At 35.3% G+C, this 14,590-nt stretch overlaps 1 pseudogene; it reads left to right on the forward strand.

Moving 5' to 3' along the window:
- Nucleotides 1-3,989: 3,989 nt before the first annotated feature.
- LOC143617541 (putative polygalacturonase) lies at nt 3,990-11,263 on the forward strand (annotated as a pseudogene).
- Nucleotides 11,264-14,590: the final 3,327 nt, after the last annotated feature.

A 14,590-nucleotide genomic window follows, 5' to 3' on the forward strand; every position in this document is an offset into this window, starting at 1 on the left:
AAACAAGAGCTTTTGTTGATTAAATTCATCAAAGATCAACAAGCTATCAATGAGCAGGTAATGATACTATGGGATGCCCTTGCGTCTCGGGTGGCTGAGCTTGAACAAGATAGAGACCTAGATAAAGCTTGGATCGTGAGCCAACAATAATGGATTGATACCTTGTAGAAAAGCACCTGCAGTCAGCAAGAGTTAATCAATCAAAACTCGTTAAGAAATGCTAAACAACACGATGAGATTGAATGGCTCCAATCAAGAGTTTTTGTTCTAGAAACTGATCTTCCTTCCTCCTCCAACTTTGCAAACAATCTGAGGAGGGAGTTAGACTCAACTATTGATAAGGCGATAATTGAGTTTGAAGGCCTTAGTTCAAGAGTTGGCTTGCTGGAAGGTGTGACCAGTTCTTCTCGAAACGTGGATAGGTTGTTGGGTGAAAGTGTGAAGCTGCGATCGATGATCGAGCAGCTAGAAGGTGATATAGAGCACCAACAAGACTTTAACATTGGTTAGAGTCGGGTAAATGAGTCTCTCGTCAAACATTATCTTGCTACATTGGAGGTGATGCGATTGACTGATGAAGATGTTCAAAATCTGAGGACTCATTTAACGAACACTTACCGGGGATTCTTACAAGGAAATGAGCAAATGACTGAGCCTAACAACAGAAAAAGATATGCTCTTGCCAAACTTGTTGTTGACGCCAAGAGGGTAAAATCTCAAGCCAGATTTCATGGAATCGTCCCAAGTGTTCCGGGCAAGGAAGCTGGTGGAAGTGGTATTGGTGTGAGTACTGGTGCGAAGGAGCCAGTGGTTGTTGGAACAATTACCAGTACTGAAACCATTGCTACAACTGCAACTACAACTGGGCAGGTCAGTGAAATGACTTCTGCACTTGTTGCAACTACATGGGTTGCACAAGAAAGTACTCATGCTACTTCTGTAATTGTTTCTGCTGTTCAACAACCGTTGGTTCAAGAGGTTATGGTGATGATGAAGATGATGATGAGTCCGATGATGATGAGTCGGATGGTGATGAAGATGATGATATGGTGGTTGACAAGGAGGATGAAGATGATGATGACGAAGAACCTTTTGATAGTTTTGATGAACCGCATAATGGAAGCGATAATGATGATGATGACAGTGGATGTGATGATGCCACTAGGGGAATAAGGCGAGTCAACAAGGATCGCCAGATGAAGCTCAAAGAACCAGGGATGCTGACGTTGATGTTGAGGTTGTGGAAGATGAAAATAATGAAGATAGTGATGATGGGATCAATTATTCTCCGAACCAGGATACTCCGGTTCGTGATGAACCTGTGGTGGTACCCTCTGCTCAATCTCTAGCTACTACTGTTGCTGCTGGCATTCCTGAAGCTTCACAAGCTCCAAAGAGAATATGGAAGAAGTCTTATTCCATCACCAACAGAGCATGTGTCAGAGATCGGCATATCCCTACGTGGATGACTCCTTGATCTTTTACTGCAAATGGCACTCGAGCAGCGAGACATGGGCTATACGTCAGGCTAATGGAAATCTCACTTATATGCATGTCACTTACATGCATACACTCTCCTAGTTCAACATGAGTTACTTTAGAAGAATCGTGGGCCATTATGTGACAGAGAATGAGATTAAGGGTTGTATTAACCGATTCATGAGCAAGGAGTGGAAGAAGAACTACCCAAATTTCAAGCTTAACAAGGTTAAAGCCTTCCGTCATCCTACACAGATTGATCCAGCCACCCGAAAGAAGAAAAGAATGTGGTGGTACGAGACTCACAAGGAGGGGAGACTGATCTACCATGGAGAATCATTCCTCCCCAACTTGTTCATTTGTTGGGAGTTTGACAGCGGTACAGGTGAAGCCGTTATACACTGCAAAGATATGCACTACCTTCGCTTCTTTGACGAACATGAGCTTGCAGCGATAAGTAAAGAAGACATGTTAAAGCTTTACAACTCATTGCTGGAATCGTTGATAACGCCCGACACGAGAGGAATGTAACATCCCGGCCTCTCGCACCACCAATATTGTACGCTCTGCCCACGAAGAGCTCACGGATTTGTTTTTGGTTGCCCAAAACGCGTTGGTGATTAAAGAGGCAGAACATTTACTTATGAACCAAGGATCTCTCTTCTCCACGGCCGATGTGGGATAGCCTAAGAGTGGGACGATATTGTGTTTGTCAAGGGTGTTACAGGCAACCCCCCTTTTGGACTCATCGTCCTCGATGAGGCGTGTCCCATTATCCCGAACGGCACAAGAGTGGATCTGATACCACCTGTAACATCCCGGCCTCTCGCACCACCAATATTGTCCGCTCTGCCCACGGAGAGCTCACGGATATGTTTTTGGTTGCCCAAAACGCGTTAGTGATTAAAGAGGCAGAACATTTACTTATGAACCAAGGATCTCTCTTGTCCACGGCCGATGTGGGATAGCCTAAGAGTGGGACGATGTTGTGTTTGTCAAGGGTGTTACAAGGAATGAAGCTATAGTTGAGAAATTCAACAAGTTCCTGTGATATCTTGTTGATTATCAACTATACAACTGCAAAGACGGATTCGACTATGAAACCGACTAAAGACGAGAGCTAACGGATTAAATACTAAAGACTAGAGGGAGATTGTAGGGTCCCGTTTTGTATATTATTCTTTTGTATTTACTCGTGCTGTAAACGTTTATATTAGTTAGCTTGTCGGTTTATTTCCTTTGTATGTTTGGTGTAAGGCCATATAAACAAAGCCCATTTGGGCCCAAGTTATAATATATGTATGAGATACTTCGACCTATATAAGTTGAAGTATACTCATGCGAACATAACCTTTTGAAAAACTATCTTATCCTTATCTACCAACTCTCTCCCTCTCCTACTTTCTTTCTTTCCCTTTCGGGTAAATAACCACCAAGCAAGATCCGAGATCTAGGTTCCTCACTAGTGATTTCTGCTAGCTAGTGTTGAGATTGATCCAAATAGACTAGTGTTGTGTTGTTTGATCCGTCCATAGGACCTACAGCACTACACTACTACACTAACGATGTTACCGACGATGTTTTTTTTTTTTTTTTGAAACAATATCAACATATAAGAATAATGGGGAAAAAAAAGAAACTATAAAAAACTTTAAAAAAATTTAAAATTTTTTTAAGAGATTTTAAGTTTTCTCTATAAGATCTATAAAGAAGTTTTTATTTGAACCGACTCATATATATATATATATATATATATATATATAACATTAGTATCATTACAGAACTCTTAAATTATTTAATAACTTAAAGGAATAACACTTATTAATATATCATATTTTAATTTGTATTAGTTACAAATAAATAAAATTATACAATAATTATAATAGAGAAAGAAGAATTACACTTAAAAATTTCAACGTATATTTTTTTAACAAGCTAAACGATATTTTTGATATCTTGATTATGTTGATACCAGACAAATACCCGACTGGTATCATTTTACAAATGAATATAAAATTAAGATTATCAATACATAAATCTAACTCATTTTCATCCATACCCATTATATATATAAATGATATAAAATGTTTATTTGATGATGACACTTTCTCCGTACCCTAAAATTTACAATATTATCTATTTATTCAATTAAGAAGATTAATGTTAAACTATATAAATTTAAAACACTAAAAGTTACATAAGGAACCGTATCATTAAACATAATTTATAATATAAATATAATGGATATTAATTATTCGTTATAAGGAAAGCATTTATGTAAAAACAATATATAAAATTAATATATTTTTTGTTATATATTTTATGGCGTTAAAAGAAAGGTATTTAATATTTATTTTAACTTGTAAAACAATATATAGAGTGTGAACATATCGAGTTATGGTAATTTGATTGTTTACACAATTACACGACCCGAGATCATCACCATTTTTGCATGTAAATCTTTTCTATAAATCCCTTGCATCTCGCACCTTTTGATCACAGGCAACATCATGGCACTAGATCAAAGATCCACATTTTCTACGGTATGTATCTCAACTCCTATTCATTTTCTGCTGCGTTCTTTCTGATAACTCAAACCATGGCGTTTGCAGAATCTGATTTCAACTCTGTTGATGCTCGGATTGATATCCGCCTCCATCGTTGAATGCCGGAGGCATCCGTTGGACGGATCTGACGTAACATACCCCGCAATCAACTGCCGTAAGCATACGGCGTTTTTGACGGATTTTGGAGGCGTTGCAGATGGAAAAACGTCCAACGCCGCGGTTTTTCAAGCCGCGGTTCAGAATCTCAGTCAGTTTGAAAACGACGGCGGAGCTCAGCTTGTTGTACCGCCGGGGAAATGGCTCACTGGTAGCTTTAACCTCACTAATCATTTCACTTTGTTCATCCAATTTGGGGCTGTAGTTCTCGCCTCTCAGGTATTTGCTACGACCAAATCCGTAGCAAACAGTTATTTTGCTACGGGTTTGGTTCACATATAAAAGTCTTTATTTGCCAAGATTTTAGCTAAAAAAAGACACGTTGCTATTTTAGATACATATCAGTAATCGGATCTGATTATTGTGGCAGGATGAAAGATTAATTTAGCATAAAATTGTTAGTGTCAGTAATCGGATCTGGTTTTTATCGCAGGAGGAAAGTGAGTATCCGCTTATTGAACCATTGTGGTTCGGGTAGAGATGGACCGGGAGGCAGGTTTAGCAGTCTGATAGGTGGATCACACCTCACTGATGTTATTATAACAGGTATTGTGTATTGTGTATTGTATATTGTATATTGTTGAGTTCTTCATCTCAACGATTAATTCACACATGAAATGATCATGTCATACAGAAACAAAATCCATTCCACAGAAAATCTACTGCAATTTTGTAGAAATATATATTAACTATATATTGTTTTATGATTATCGTTGTGGAAGGCGACAATGGCACGATTGACGGCCAGGGTTCGATTTGGTGGGACAAGTTTCATAAAAAGGAACTGAAGAACACAAGACCTTATCTGATTGAACCGATGTACTCGAATCAGATTCAGATATCTAATCTCACTTTAATCAACTCGCCTTCATGGTTCGTTCATCCAGTTTATAGCAGGTTCGGCCATAATTCGTGTTCATCATCTTGCTATCTATTTTGAGTTTGATTTCTTTTTATATTCAGAATATGATAAATGATCTTTGTTTATTTCAGTGATATTATTATTCAAGATTTAACCATTCTCGCACCTGTTGATTCTCCGAATACATATGGAATTAATCCAGGTTTGAATAAAATTCATGTCTTGCTAATTTGTATATAACTGTGTAGAGTTTTCTTACAATTTTGTGCTATTAGTAATTTAATTGTTTGAAGTACTTTATATTTGTTGTTTGATTTCATATGTTATATGTTATGTTATTAGGATATTATACTTTACTGGGGTTAGGTTGTTTGTTTGTATATATGAAATAACATATAATGAATATATGATTTTCATTTTTTTTTTTTGCAGACTCTTGTAAAAATGTAAAAATTCAAGATACTTTCATCATTTCTGGAGATGATTGTGTAGCCGTGAAAAGCGGTTGGGATGAATACGGGATCAAATTTGGGATGCCTACCGAGCAAGTAATCATAAGGAGATTAACATGTATTTCACCCGATAGTGCATTGATTGCACTCGGAAGTGAAATGTCGGGTGGCATAAAAAACATTAGAGCCGAAGATATCACGGCTATTAATACTGAATCGGCGGTCCGGATTAAAACGGCTCCTGGAAGAGGAGCATACATTACAGACATTTTCGTGGACAAAATGAATCTACATACAATGAAGTATGTTTTTTGGTCCACGGGTGCATATGGGCAGCACCCGGACCCAGGGTTTGACCCGAAGGCACTTCCAGTTGTTGACCGGATCAATTATAGGAATGTGGTGGCCGAAGAAGTGTACATGGCGGGGAATTTGGGTGGGATCGAAGGTGATCCATTCACCGGATTTTGTTTATCAAATGTTACAATTGGGTTGAATGAGAAACCAAAAAAGTTACAGTGGAACTGTACAGATGTTTCCGGTGTCTCAAGTAACGTGACACCGAAACCATGTAGCGCTCTTGTGGATGAAGGCTTGACTAAGTGTGAATATCCATCGGAGCCGGTTCCAATAGATATGGTTCAAATGCAGACTTGTTCTTTTAGTAGTCAAAAGGTACTAATGTAACTTTGTTTTTCTTCTAATCTAAAATAGAACATGGGAATTTCGGCTTTTGACAATCTTACGCAAGGTCATACATCAACAAGCGGCATAATTGTTTTATCTTGTACCTGCTATAGTAACTTGACTAGTAATGACAATGAGATTCCTTATGTCATTTGATGTATATACAATAAACAATAGTTAACGTCGACAATCATTGCTCAAAAATACCAGCGGACAGACGCTTCCCTAATCACATAGGTTGCTTTCATGTGGTCATGAGACTAACGGTATTCTTTGCTCTCAATACATATATTCAAGGCATCTCTCTGTGTTCCTTTTATAGGAAAATTCTAACCTTTCAAGTTTCGCCAAAATTTGAGGATTCAAAATTGAAAGCGTACGGATAAAAATAAGTTCATAAATAACACATCTTCGTAAAGGATTTCCCCATAATGTTCATGAAAAGTTGCTCCTGGAGTAGCCAAATAAGGCTTAGCTGATCGTATTACCACAGAGTCAACTTAAATAATTAGAACTTGACCTGATTTTAAATACGGTCCTTTTTTGGCTATACATACATTTTAACAAAGAAACTTCCCAAGATTAACGATTGTATATGTCTCTTCACAATAATTGTAATGGAGGAAATACCAATTCAAATTGAATGGATTTAAAATGAAATATTGTTAGGCCTGTGTTTCACATAAATAAAAATTGTTAAATTTGGTCAAGAAACTGTCAACACCAAACTCGGGGCTCAAGATGATGGAAACCATGACCAAAAGTCAGGTAAATCTTCTATAAGCCCTGTAACTTATGTCCATTTTTAAGTTGAATCGTGTTCTAGTCCAGGCAAATCTTCCCAACCACGCATCAGAAGTTCATCAATCCTCTTCGATGCCACCAAACATAGCTACAGCAGTTTAATGCATTCAATAGTATATTGTATTAAGTGTTCCAATTTCTTTAGTTTAAGTTCAAACATGATCTCAAGATGTAGAAAGACACACGTGTGTTTGTTCATAACTTGTCTTAAATAGTCGAGTTCAAGCATGCATATATCATGAATATCATTGAATATGTAATTTCATCTCGGTTCACTTACACTTGAGGTGAAAATCTGTACACATTTACATACGAGATGTTAATTTGTGTTACGACTTATTTCAGACAAAATCAAATAAACCATTACCCTAATCTGTTATCATAAGATATTCTTTTTGTAGCTTCTTTGCCATTCTAGCTAAAGAATAAAGTGTTTTGTAAGGTGTAGATATATATAGTTTGAGGGAAAAATTAAAAAGGAACCTTGTGTAATATGATTATATATTTTTTATTTAAATTATCTGTAAATCCATATTTCATTTCATACTATATCAGCTAATCAGAACTCAGAATCGCTAGGTCCCCGCAAATACATTTTTTCTATAGGAGAAGGGAAAGGATTCTTATGTGGATGCAGCTTTATCTCATAGACCTTCGGCGAGATTATGCTTCTTTGGAATCTGACTATTGGTAATTTAGATATGATTAAGTTTTATGTTGGCATTGTTAAGTTACCAATCGACATGATAAAAGCCCAATGAGCATAAACTGTGAAACCAAATCATTAGTAACGGTTCGGTCTGGTTCTGTTTTAAATTTTCATGGTTTGGCTTCTGTTTTTGATAATCATAAACTTACTAACGATTTGACTTAAAAACTGTCAAAGCCAGACCGTGAACACCCCTAGTTTGTAAGTGACTAATTTGTACCAAACAACCAGAAGGATGAAGAATTTATGAAATGATTACTTCAAACACAGGTTTATATGTAGAAAAATAAGAGATATACACCTTATGGTTGTAAATAGATTTTATTTTGTTGTATATAGGGTATATGTTGTTGGTTTTAGAAAACTAAGTAGTTTTGTGGTTTAAGTGTGATATGTGTTGGCGTGTTGTGCAGGTTTATGGAGAAGATGAATGGTCATTCAGGTTTTGTCCAATTCAATATAAAGATATTTATTTTGTTTTCTTGTTGAGGTGAAATATTGGTTTCGGTGGGCTTAAGCTGCGTTTTAGATTTTGTGATGGGCATAAGGAGTTCTGGAAGCTTGCTAGAGGTGTTGTTTAAGGCCCATGGCCCAACTGGCTGGGTAATATTTTTATTAAAGAAAGAAGAAAAAGACGTTCAATTTGCTGGAATTATTATTTTCCTGTTGAAGTAACCTCTCATCTCCTCTCTCAAATTTGTTAGATCTAGATCAATTTCAGTTAGGTTTCTTTCACTAAAAGTTATTGAGAGATTATTCTATATTAGATCAATTGTGTTAATGATCTAGTTTTTGGTTGTAATTAGTTTAATCGGTGTTGTCGTCTATTTCATCTATGATTGTTGAAGAATTGGTGAAACTGATGTATTTCTAGTGTGTTTAATTGAATACGACGTATAATTTCTGACATGGAATCAAAGCCAATTCGTCTCTAACTCTTCGCTCTTCCGCGTTTTCGTTTGCTCTCGAATTGGTGGTGTTAGGGTTTTCAAATCTGAAACCCTAACGATGCTCTTGGCTCGTTATTGTTGATTTTTCTCTTATCGATCTTGTATATTGTTGAAGACGTTGGTCGTTTTTGTTTTTACTTTTACTCGGTGAGATTGTTCCTTGTTTTTTGTTACTGTTTAAAATTGATTCTTGCATTAAAGCATTTGTTGATGCCAGATGTACATGTTTGGTTGTTTGTGTGCATTAGTCATTCTAGGATTATCTGTGCATAACCTATGAGTGTATTCTTTTTTTTCTTTTTTTTTTGAAATAAAGTCAAAAGTCCAGTTGGCCAATTGTCCAGAATTGCTGCTAGATCAGTTAAGATTGTGCAAAAGTCAAAGATTCAGTTGGCTGACATTTTCACAAAAGGTTTGTTTCCATCTCAAGTGTCTTTTAGATGTGATAAGTTGGGTTTAATGGACTGCTTTAAATATTGAATTGAGGGGGGATGTTAAAAGTATAAGTTTTTATCCAATTCAATATTTTAGATATTTATTGTGTTTCCTTGTTTTCTTGTTGAGGTGAAATATTGGTGTCGGTGGGCTTAAGCTGTGATGTGGATAATAAAAAGAAGTCTAATCAGACTTATCGTGGACCTAATCCTAATTTTAAATGTACACATTGTAATAAGATAGTTCATATGTTGAAAGATGATTTGAAATTGTTTGTTATCCACAAGGTCCTAAACCCAAGGGTAATTCTAACTTTGCTAACTCAGACAGTTCTAATCCCTCTTAGGCTAGCACTTCATCTAACTCTATTTCTTGTTCCCTACCGTTGACCAAGTAAATAAGTTGTTAAGTCTATTAAATGATAAGAACGAAGCTGGGAAACAAAGTGACAATGTTGGAGGTTATTTTGCGTGTTTTACTTCTAGTTCTTTAATGGAAAAAAATATTTTTGTTTTAATAGTAACTTTAATCCATTTATGAAATGTGGTTGGGTTATTGATTATGGGGCTTACCAACACATGGTTATTAGTGATAAAGATATTTTTAATCCTATTAATGTGTCTGATTTTAATGTAAGTGTAAATCATCCAAATGGTTCGAATGCAGTTGTCACTAAGATAGGTTGTTTAAAACTAAATGATGAAGTCACCTTAACCGATGTGTTTGTTGTTCCATAATACTATGTAAATCTTTTGTCTATGTACAAACTTGCTAGCGATAATAAGTTGTATGTGACCTTTAATGAAAATAGTTGTTATACTCAGGACTCACACACAAAGAGAACCCTGGTGACCGGTAGTCAAGTAGATGGTTTATATCTATGTGATGATAATTCTAAACATGTAAAGGTGTGCTTTACTAGTTTTGATCAAGTGAATTTGTGACATTCTAGACTAGTACATTCTGCCAGTCAGGTGTTAATTGTTTTAAAAGATGACTTAAATTTAAAAAGTAGTAAATGATTTTGTTCCTTGTGATGTGTGTCATAAGGCCAAACAGCATCATGAACCATTTCAATTAAGTAATCTTGTGCCACTTAGAGCTGGAAAACTAGTTCATCTTGATGCTTGGGGTCCTTGTAAACTTGAAAGTAAATAAGGAGTTAGGTATTTCTTAACAATTATCGATGATTTTTCTAGGGCTGTATGGTGTATTTATTAAGAGATAAAACTAAGGTTTTTTATTGTCTTGAGACTTTTGTCAATTTAACACAAATGTAAAGGTTTTTCGTAGTGATAACGAAAACTGACTTTGTGAAAACAATCAGGCATTGGATTTTTTAAAAACAATGGTATTTACCATCAAAGTACATGTACTCATGCACCTAAACAAAATGGAATAGTTGAAAGAAAGCATCGACACTTATTAAATGTTGCTAGGTCCCTTCTTTTTGAAGGGGGTGTTCCTCTTAGTTTTTGGCCTGAGTGTGTTCTAACTGAAACTTATTTGATAAACACGACTCTCTCGTCAATATTGAGTGGTAGATATCCGTGTGAGAAGTTATTAGGATTTATACCCTCTTTAAAACATTTGAAACCTTTTGGTTGTGTTTGTTACTATACTATTGTGAATAATCACAACAAATTTAGTAGTCTGCAAAATAAAAGTGCTTTTATAGGATATTCGTTTAATAAAAAAGGTTATAAGTTGTGGGACATTGAACTAAGACAAGTGGTTTTTTCTAAGGTTGTGAAATTTTATGAAACCATTTTTCCTTTGTAAAGATAATGTTTCTTTACAAAACTTTGAAACATTTTTGATAAATCTTTAAACAACTTAATTTTTTTTACATGTATTGTGATAATGACAACCAGAATGTTTTTGATAAAAGTCCCAATGATTAAGGAGGGAACGTTTCTAATGATGGTTTAGTTGATCAGCCACCTAGTAATTCTTCATGTGCTGAAAGGAGTGTTAATAATCAGCAACCTTTTAACAATGAGGAATCTACTAGTGAGGTAGGTCCTACTAGTTTAAATGATGAAGCAAATCCGTCTGAAGGCACTAATCAAAATGTTCATTTTGATCTCGTAACTGTGAAGAGATCTACTAGGAGTTCTTGTTTCCCAAAAAAATTAGATGATTTTATTGTTGAAGGCAAGGTCAAATACGGATTAGAAAATGTTTTAAATTACTCTAAGTTGTCTAAAGAAAACTTTTGTCTTGTGTATGTTTTAAATAAAAGTTTTGAGCCTAAACACCATAGAGAGGCTATAAATGATAGTAATTGGATTATTGCAATGAATGAAGAAATGACTGCTTTAAATAGAAATAACACATGGGATTTAGTTTATTTACCCAGTGAAAGAAAACCCATTGATTGTAAATGGGTATATGAAATTAAATATAAATCAACATGAGAGATAAAGAGATATAAGGCTAGGTTAGTAGCTAAGGGTTTTAACCAAAGAGAAGGAGTTGATTTTGATGAAACTTTTTCTCCAGTGGTTAAGATGATTATTGTAAGGTGTGTTATTTGTTTAGCTACTCAAAATGATTGGCCTTTATTTCAACTTGATATAAATAATGCTTTTCTCTATGGTAATTTACATGAGGAAGTATATATGTCTTTACCTAAAGGGTATTTTTCTAAAGATGAAACCAAGGTTTGCAAGTTAAAAAAATCATTGTATGGTTTAAAACAAGCGCCTAGGATGTGGAATGCTAAACTTGTTGGTGTTTAGTTAAGTATACGCTTTGATCAAAGTTATAATGATTATTCTTTGTTTATATAGAATGATAAAAATGTGTTTATTGTTTTGTAGATGATATAGTTTTGACTAGAAATAGTACAATTGAAATTGAGAGTGTTGAAAAGTTGTTAGGGTCTAAATTTCTTATCAAGGATCTAGGGTTGTTAAAATATTTTTTGGGAATCGAAGTGTTTAAAACTAAAGAAGGTTATTGTCTTTCTCAAAGAAAATATTGTTTAGAATTGCTAAACGAATTTGGATTAACATCTTGTAAACCAGTTAATGTTCCAATAGAACAGCATTATATTGTCTCTACCTTAAGTAAAAAGGATGAAACTCCTTTGAAAAATATTACTAAGATCAAAAGCTTATTGGAAAGTTGATTTACTTATCTCATACACGTCCGGATATTTCTTACTCAGTTCAATATCTTAGTCAATTTATGAATAGTCCAACAAATTTTCACCTGGACCTTGCATTAAAATTACTAAGATATTTAAACAAAATCCCCTGGTACAAGTGTTTTGATAAGTAAATTTGATCATCTAAATCTTGTGGCTTATTCAGATTCTGAATGGGCTGGGCTAAGTGTTTGACTAGTTGGAGGTCTGTGACCGGTTACTGCATAATGATGGATTCGTCCTTGGTTAGTTAGAAGAGTAAGAAACAGCCTATGGTTTCTAGGAAAAATGGTTATTGCATAATGATGGGTTCCTCCTTGGTTACTCGGCGGGCTTAAGTTGATTAGAAAAATACCTTCCAGGTAAAGACATATATACTTCCTCATGTAAATCACCGTAGATAAAAGCATTATTAATGCAAGGTCCTGTGGTTTCTAGTTCTTCAGCCTAGGCTGAATATCGGGCTATGTGTGATGCTTCTTGTGAAATGACTTGGTTGGTAAAATTGTTGAAAGAATTAAATGCGAATGTGTCAATACCAGTACAATATACTGTGATAATACTCCTACAATATCCATTGCTGCAAACCCGGTTTTTCATGATAGAACTAAGCATTTTGAAGTTGATCTATTTTATTTACGGGAGAGAATTGATTTTGGATCAATTTAGATTGTGCAGATTAAGTCAAAGGTTCACTTGGCTTACATTTTCACAAAAGGTTTGTTTCCATCTCAAGCGTCTTTTATATGTGATAAGTTGGGTTTAATGGACTAATTTAAATAATGAATTGAGAGGGGGGGGGGGGGGGGGTTCAAAGTATAAGTTTTTATACAATTCAATATTTTAGATATTTATTGTGTTTCCTTGTTTTCTTGTTGAGGTGAAATATTGATGTCGGTGGGGTTAAGCTGGGTTTTGGATTTTGTGATGGGCTTCAGGAGCTGATGGGCGCTTGTTGGAACTGTTGTTCAAGGCCAATGGCCCAACTAGCTGGGTAAAATTTTTATAAAAGAAAGAAACAAAAACGTTCAATTTGCTGGAATTATTATTTTCATGTCGAAACAACCTCTCATCTCCTCTCTCAAGTTTGTTAGATATAGATCAATTTCAATTACGTTTCTTTCATTAAAAGTTCTTGAGAGATTATTCTATATTAGATCATTTGTGTTGTTGATCTAGTTTTTGGTTGTAATCAGTTTAATCGGTGTCATCTATTTCATCTGTGATTGTTGAAGAATTGGTGAAACTGATGTTTTTCTGGTGTGTTTAATTGAAGATGACGTATAAATTCTGACATTTTGTTTGGCATCATCACCGCCCTTGGCTCCACTAGCAGCCTTAAACAGCAAGTTATAGTTGGTGGACTTTCTGATATTTGTTTTTCATAAACGACTCATTTTAACTTGAGTTCGTTTTGGTAACCCAGTTTTGACCCAAATCAAACTGATAGTTATTTAAGCGGACATGTTTTGATCTGACACCCAACCTGTGTAGACCCACCTGTTTTGTCCGTCTTACTAAAACCACAAACTTGTTTATAAGTGGTTGCTTGTTTTGACGATTTCAACCAATATACTTTTATCGATTTGGGTTTTCTTTTATCTTACACGGGTCATATTAAAAAGATTAGTTTAAAGGGAGCATATTAAAGATCGGTCAAATTATATATTATTAATGCATACAACCTATTCTTTTTACTTGAAGATATTGAATATTGATTTATTGTTAAAACATCGTTTTGTAAATAACTGACACATTAGACGTCTATATAATTTTAAATGTACTAATTTGTGGATCCACTCAACCCGGCATGGCAATTTTTACTGCGGCTAGAAGTCAGCCCATTTCAACAAGGACCTCGTTTGAACTCTTTATCCAACCTATAATATTTGATTAAAGCCGTTTTTTTTCCTCCGTTTTCAATTATTGTAGTTCAGAGGGGGTGTTTGAGATTGCTTATTTTAGCTAAATTGTAACTTTTAGAAGAGTTAAACAGGTGTTTGGGATTGTTTAATGCGTGAAGGGATAAGTTGATAACTTATAATGTCGTGACTTATAACTTATTCCATAAATAAGTTATAAGGAGGTAAAAATAAGGAATCCCAAACACCCCAGACAAGCTAAAACTAGATTGTGACCACTAGCAAAGTGGCATATCAATTCCCTGCCAGAATTGCTTCTAACACAGCCGCAACGGTGACTGCAGATTCCCCGAGCAGTTCAAGTAAAGGCAGCACTGCCAGTCCTTGTTATCAACAACCTGCTTGGATTAAAAACCTTGTGGCTGCGCCCTGCCGGTGCAAAACCGTCAAGTAGTAGTGGTGCACTTGATAAT

The sequence above is a fragment of the Bidens hawaiensis genome, unplaced genomic scaffold (genome assembly GCF_021521415.1).
Source record: "Bidens hawaiensis isolate Kalapana, Puna unplaced genomic scaffold, B.hawaiensis_p1.1 tig00055215_1, whole genome shotgun sequence".
NCBI classification, from domain to species: Eukaryota; Viridiplantae; Streptophyta; class Magnoliopsida; order Asterales; family Asteraceae; genus Bidens; species Bidens hawaiensis.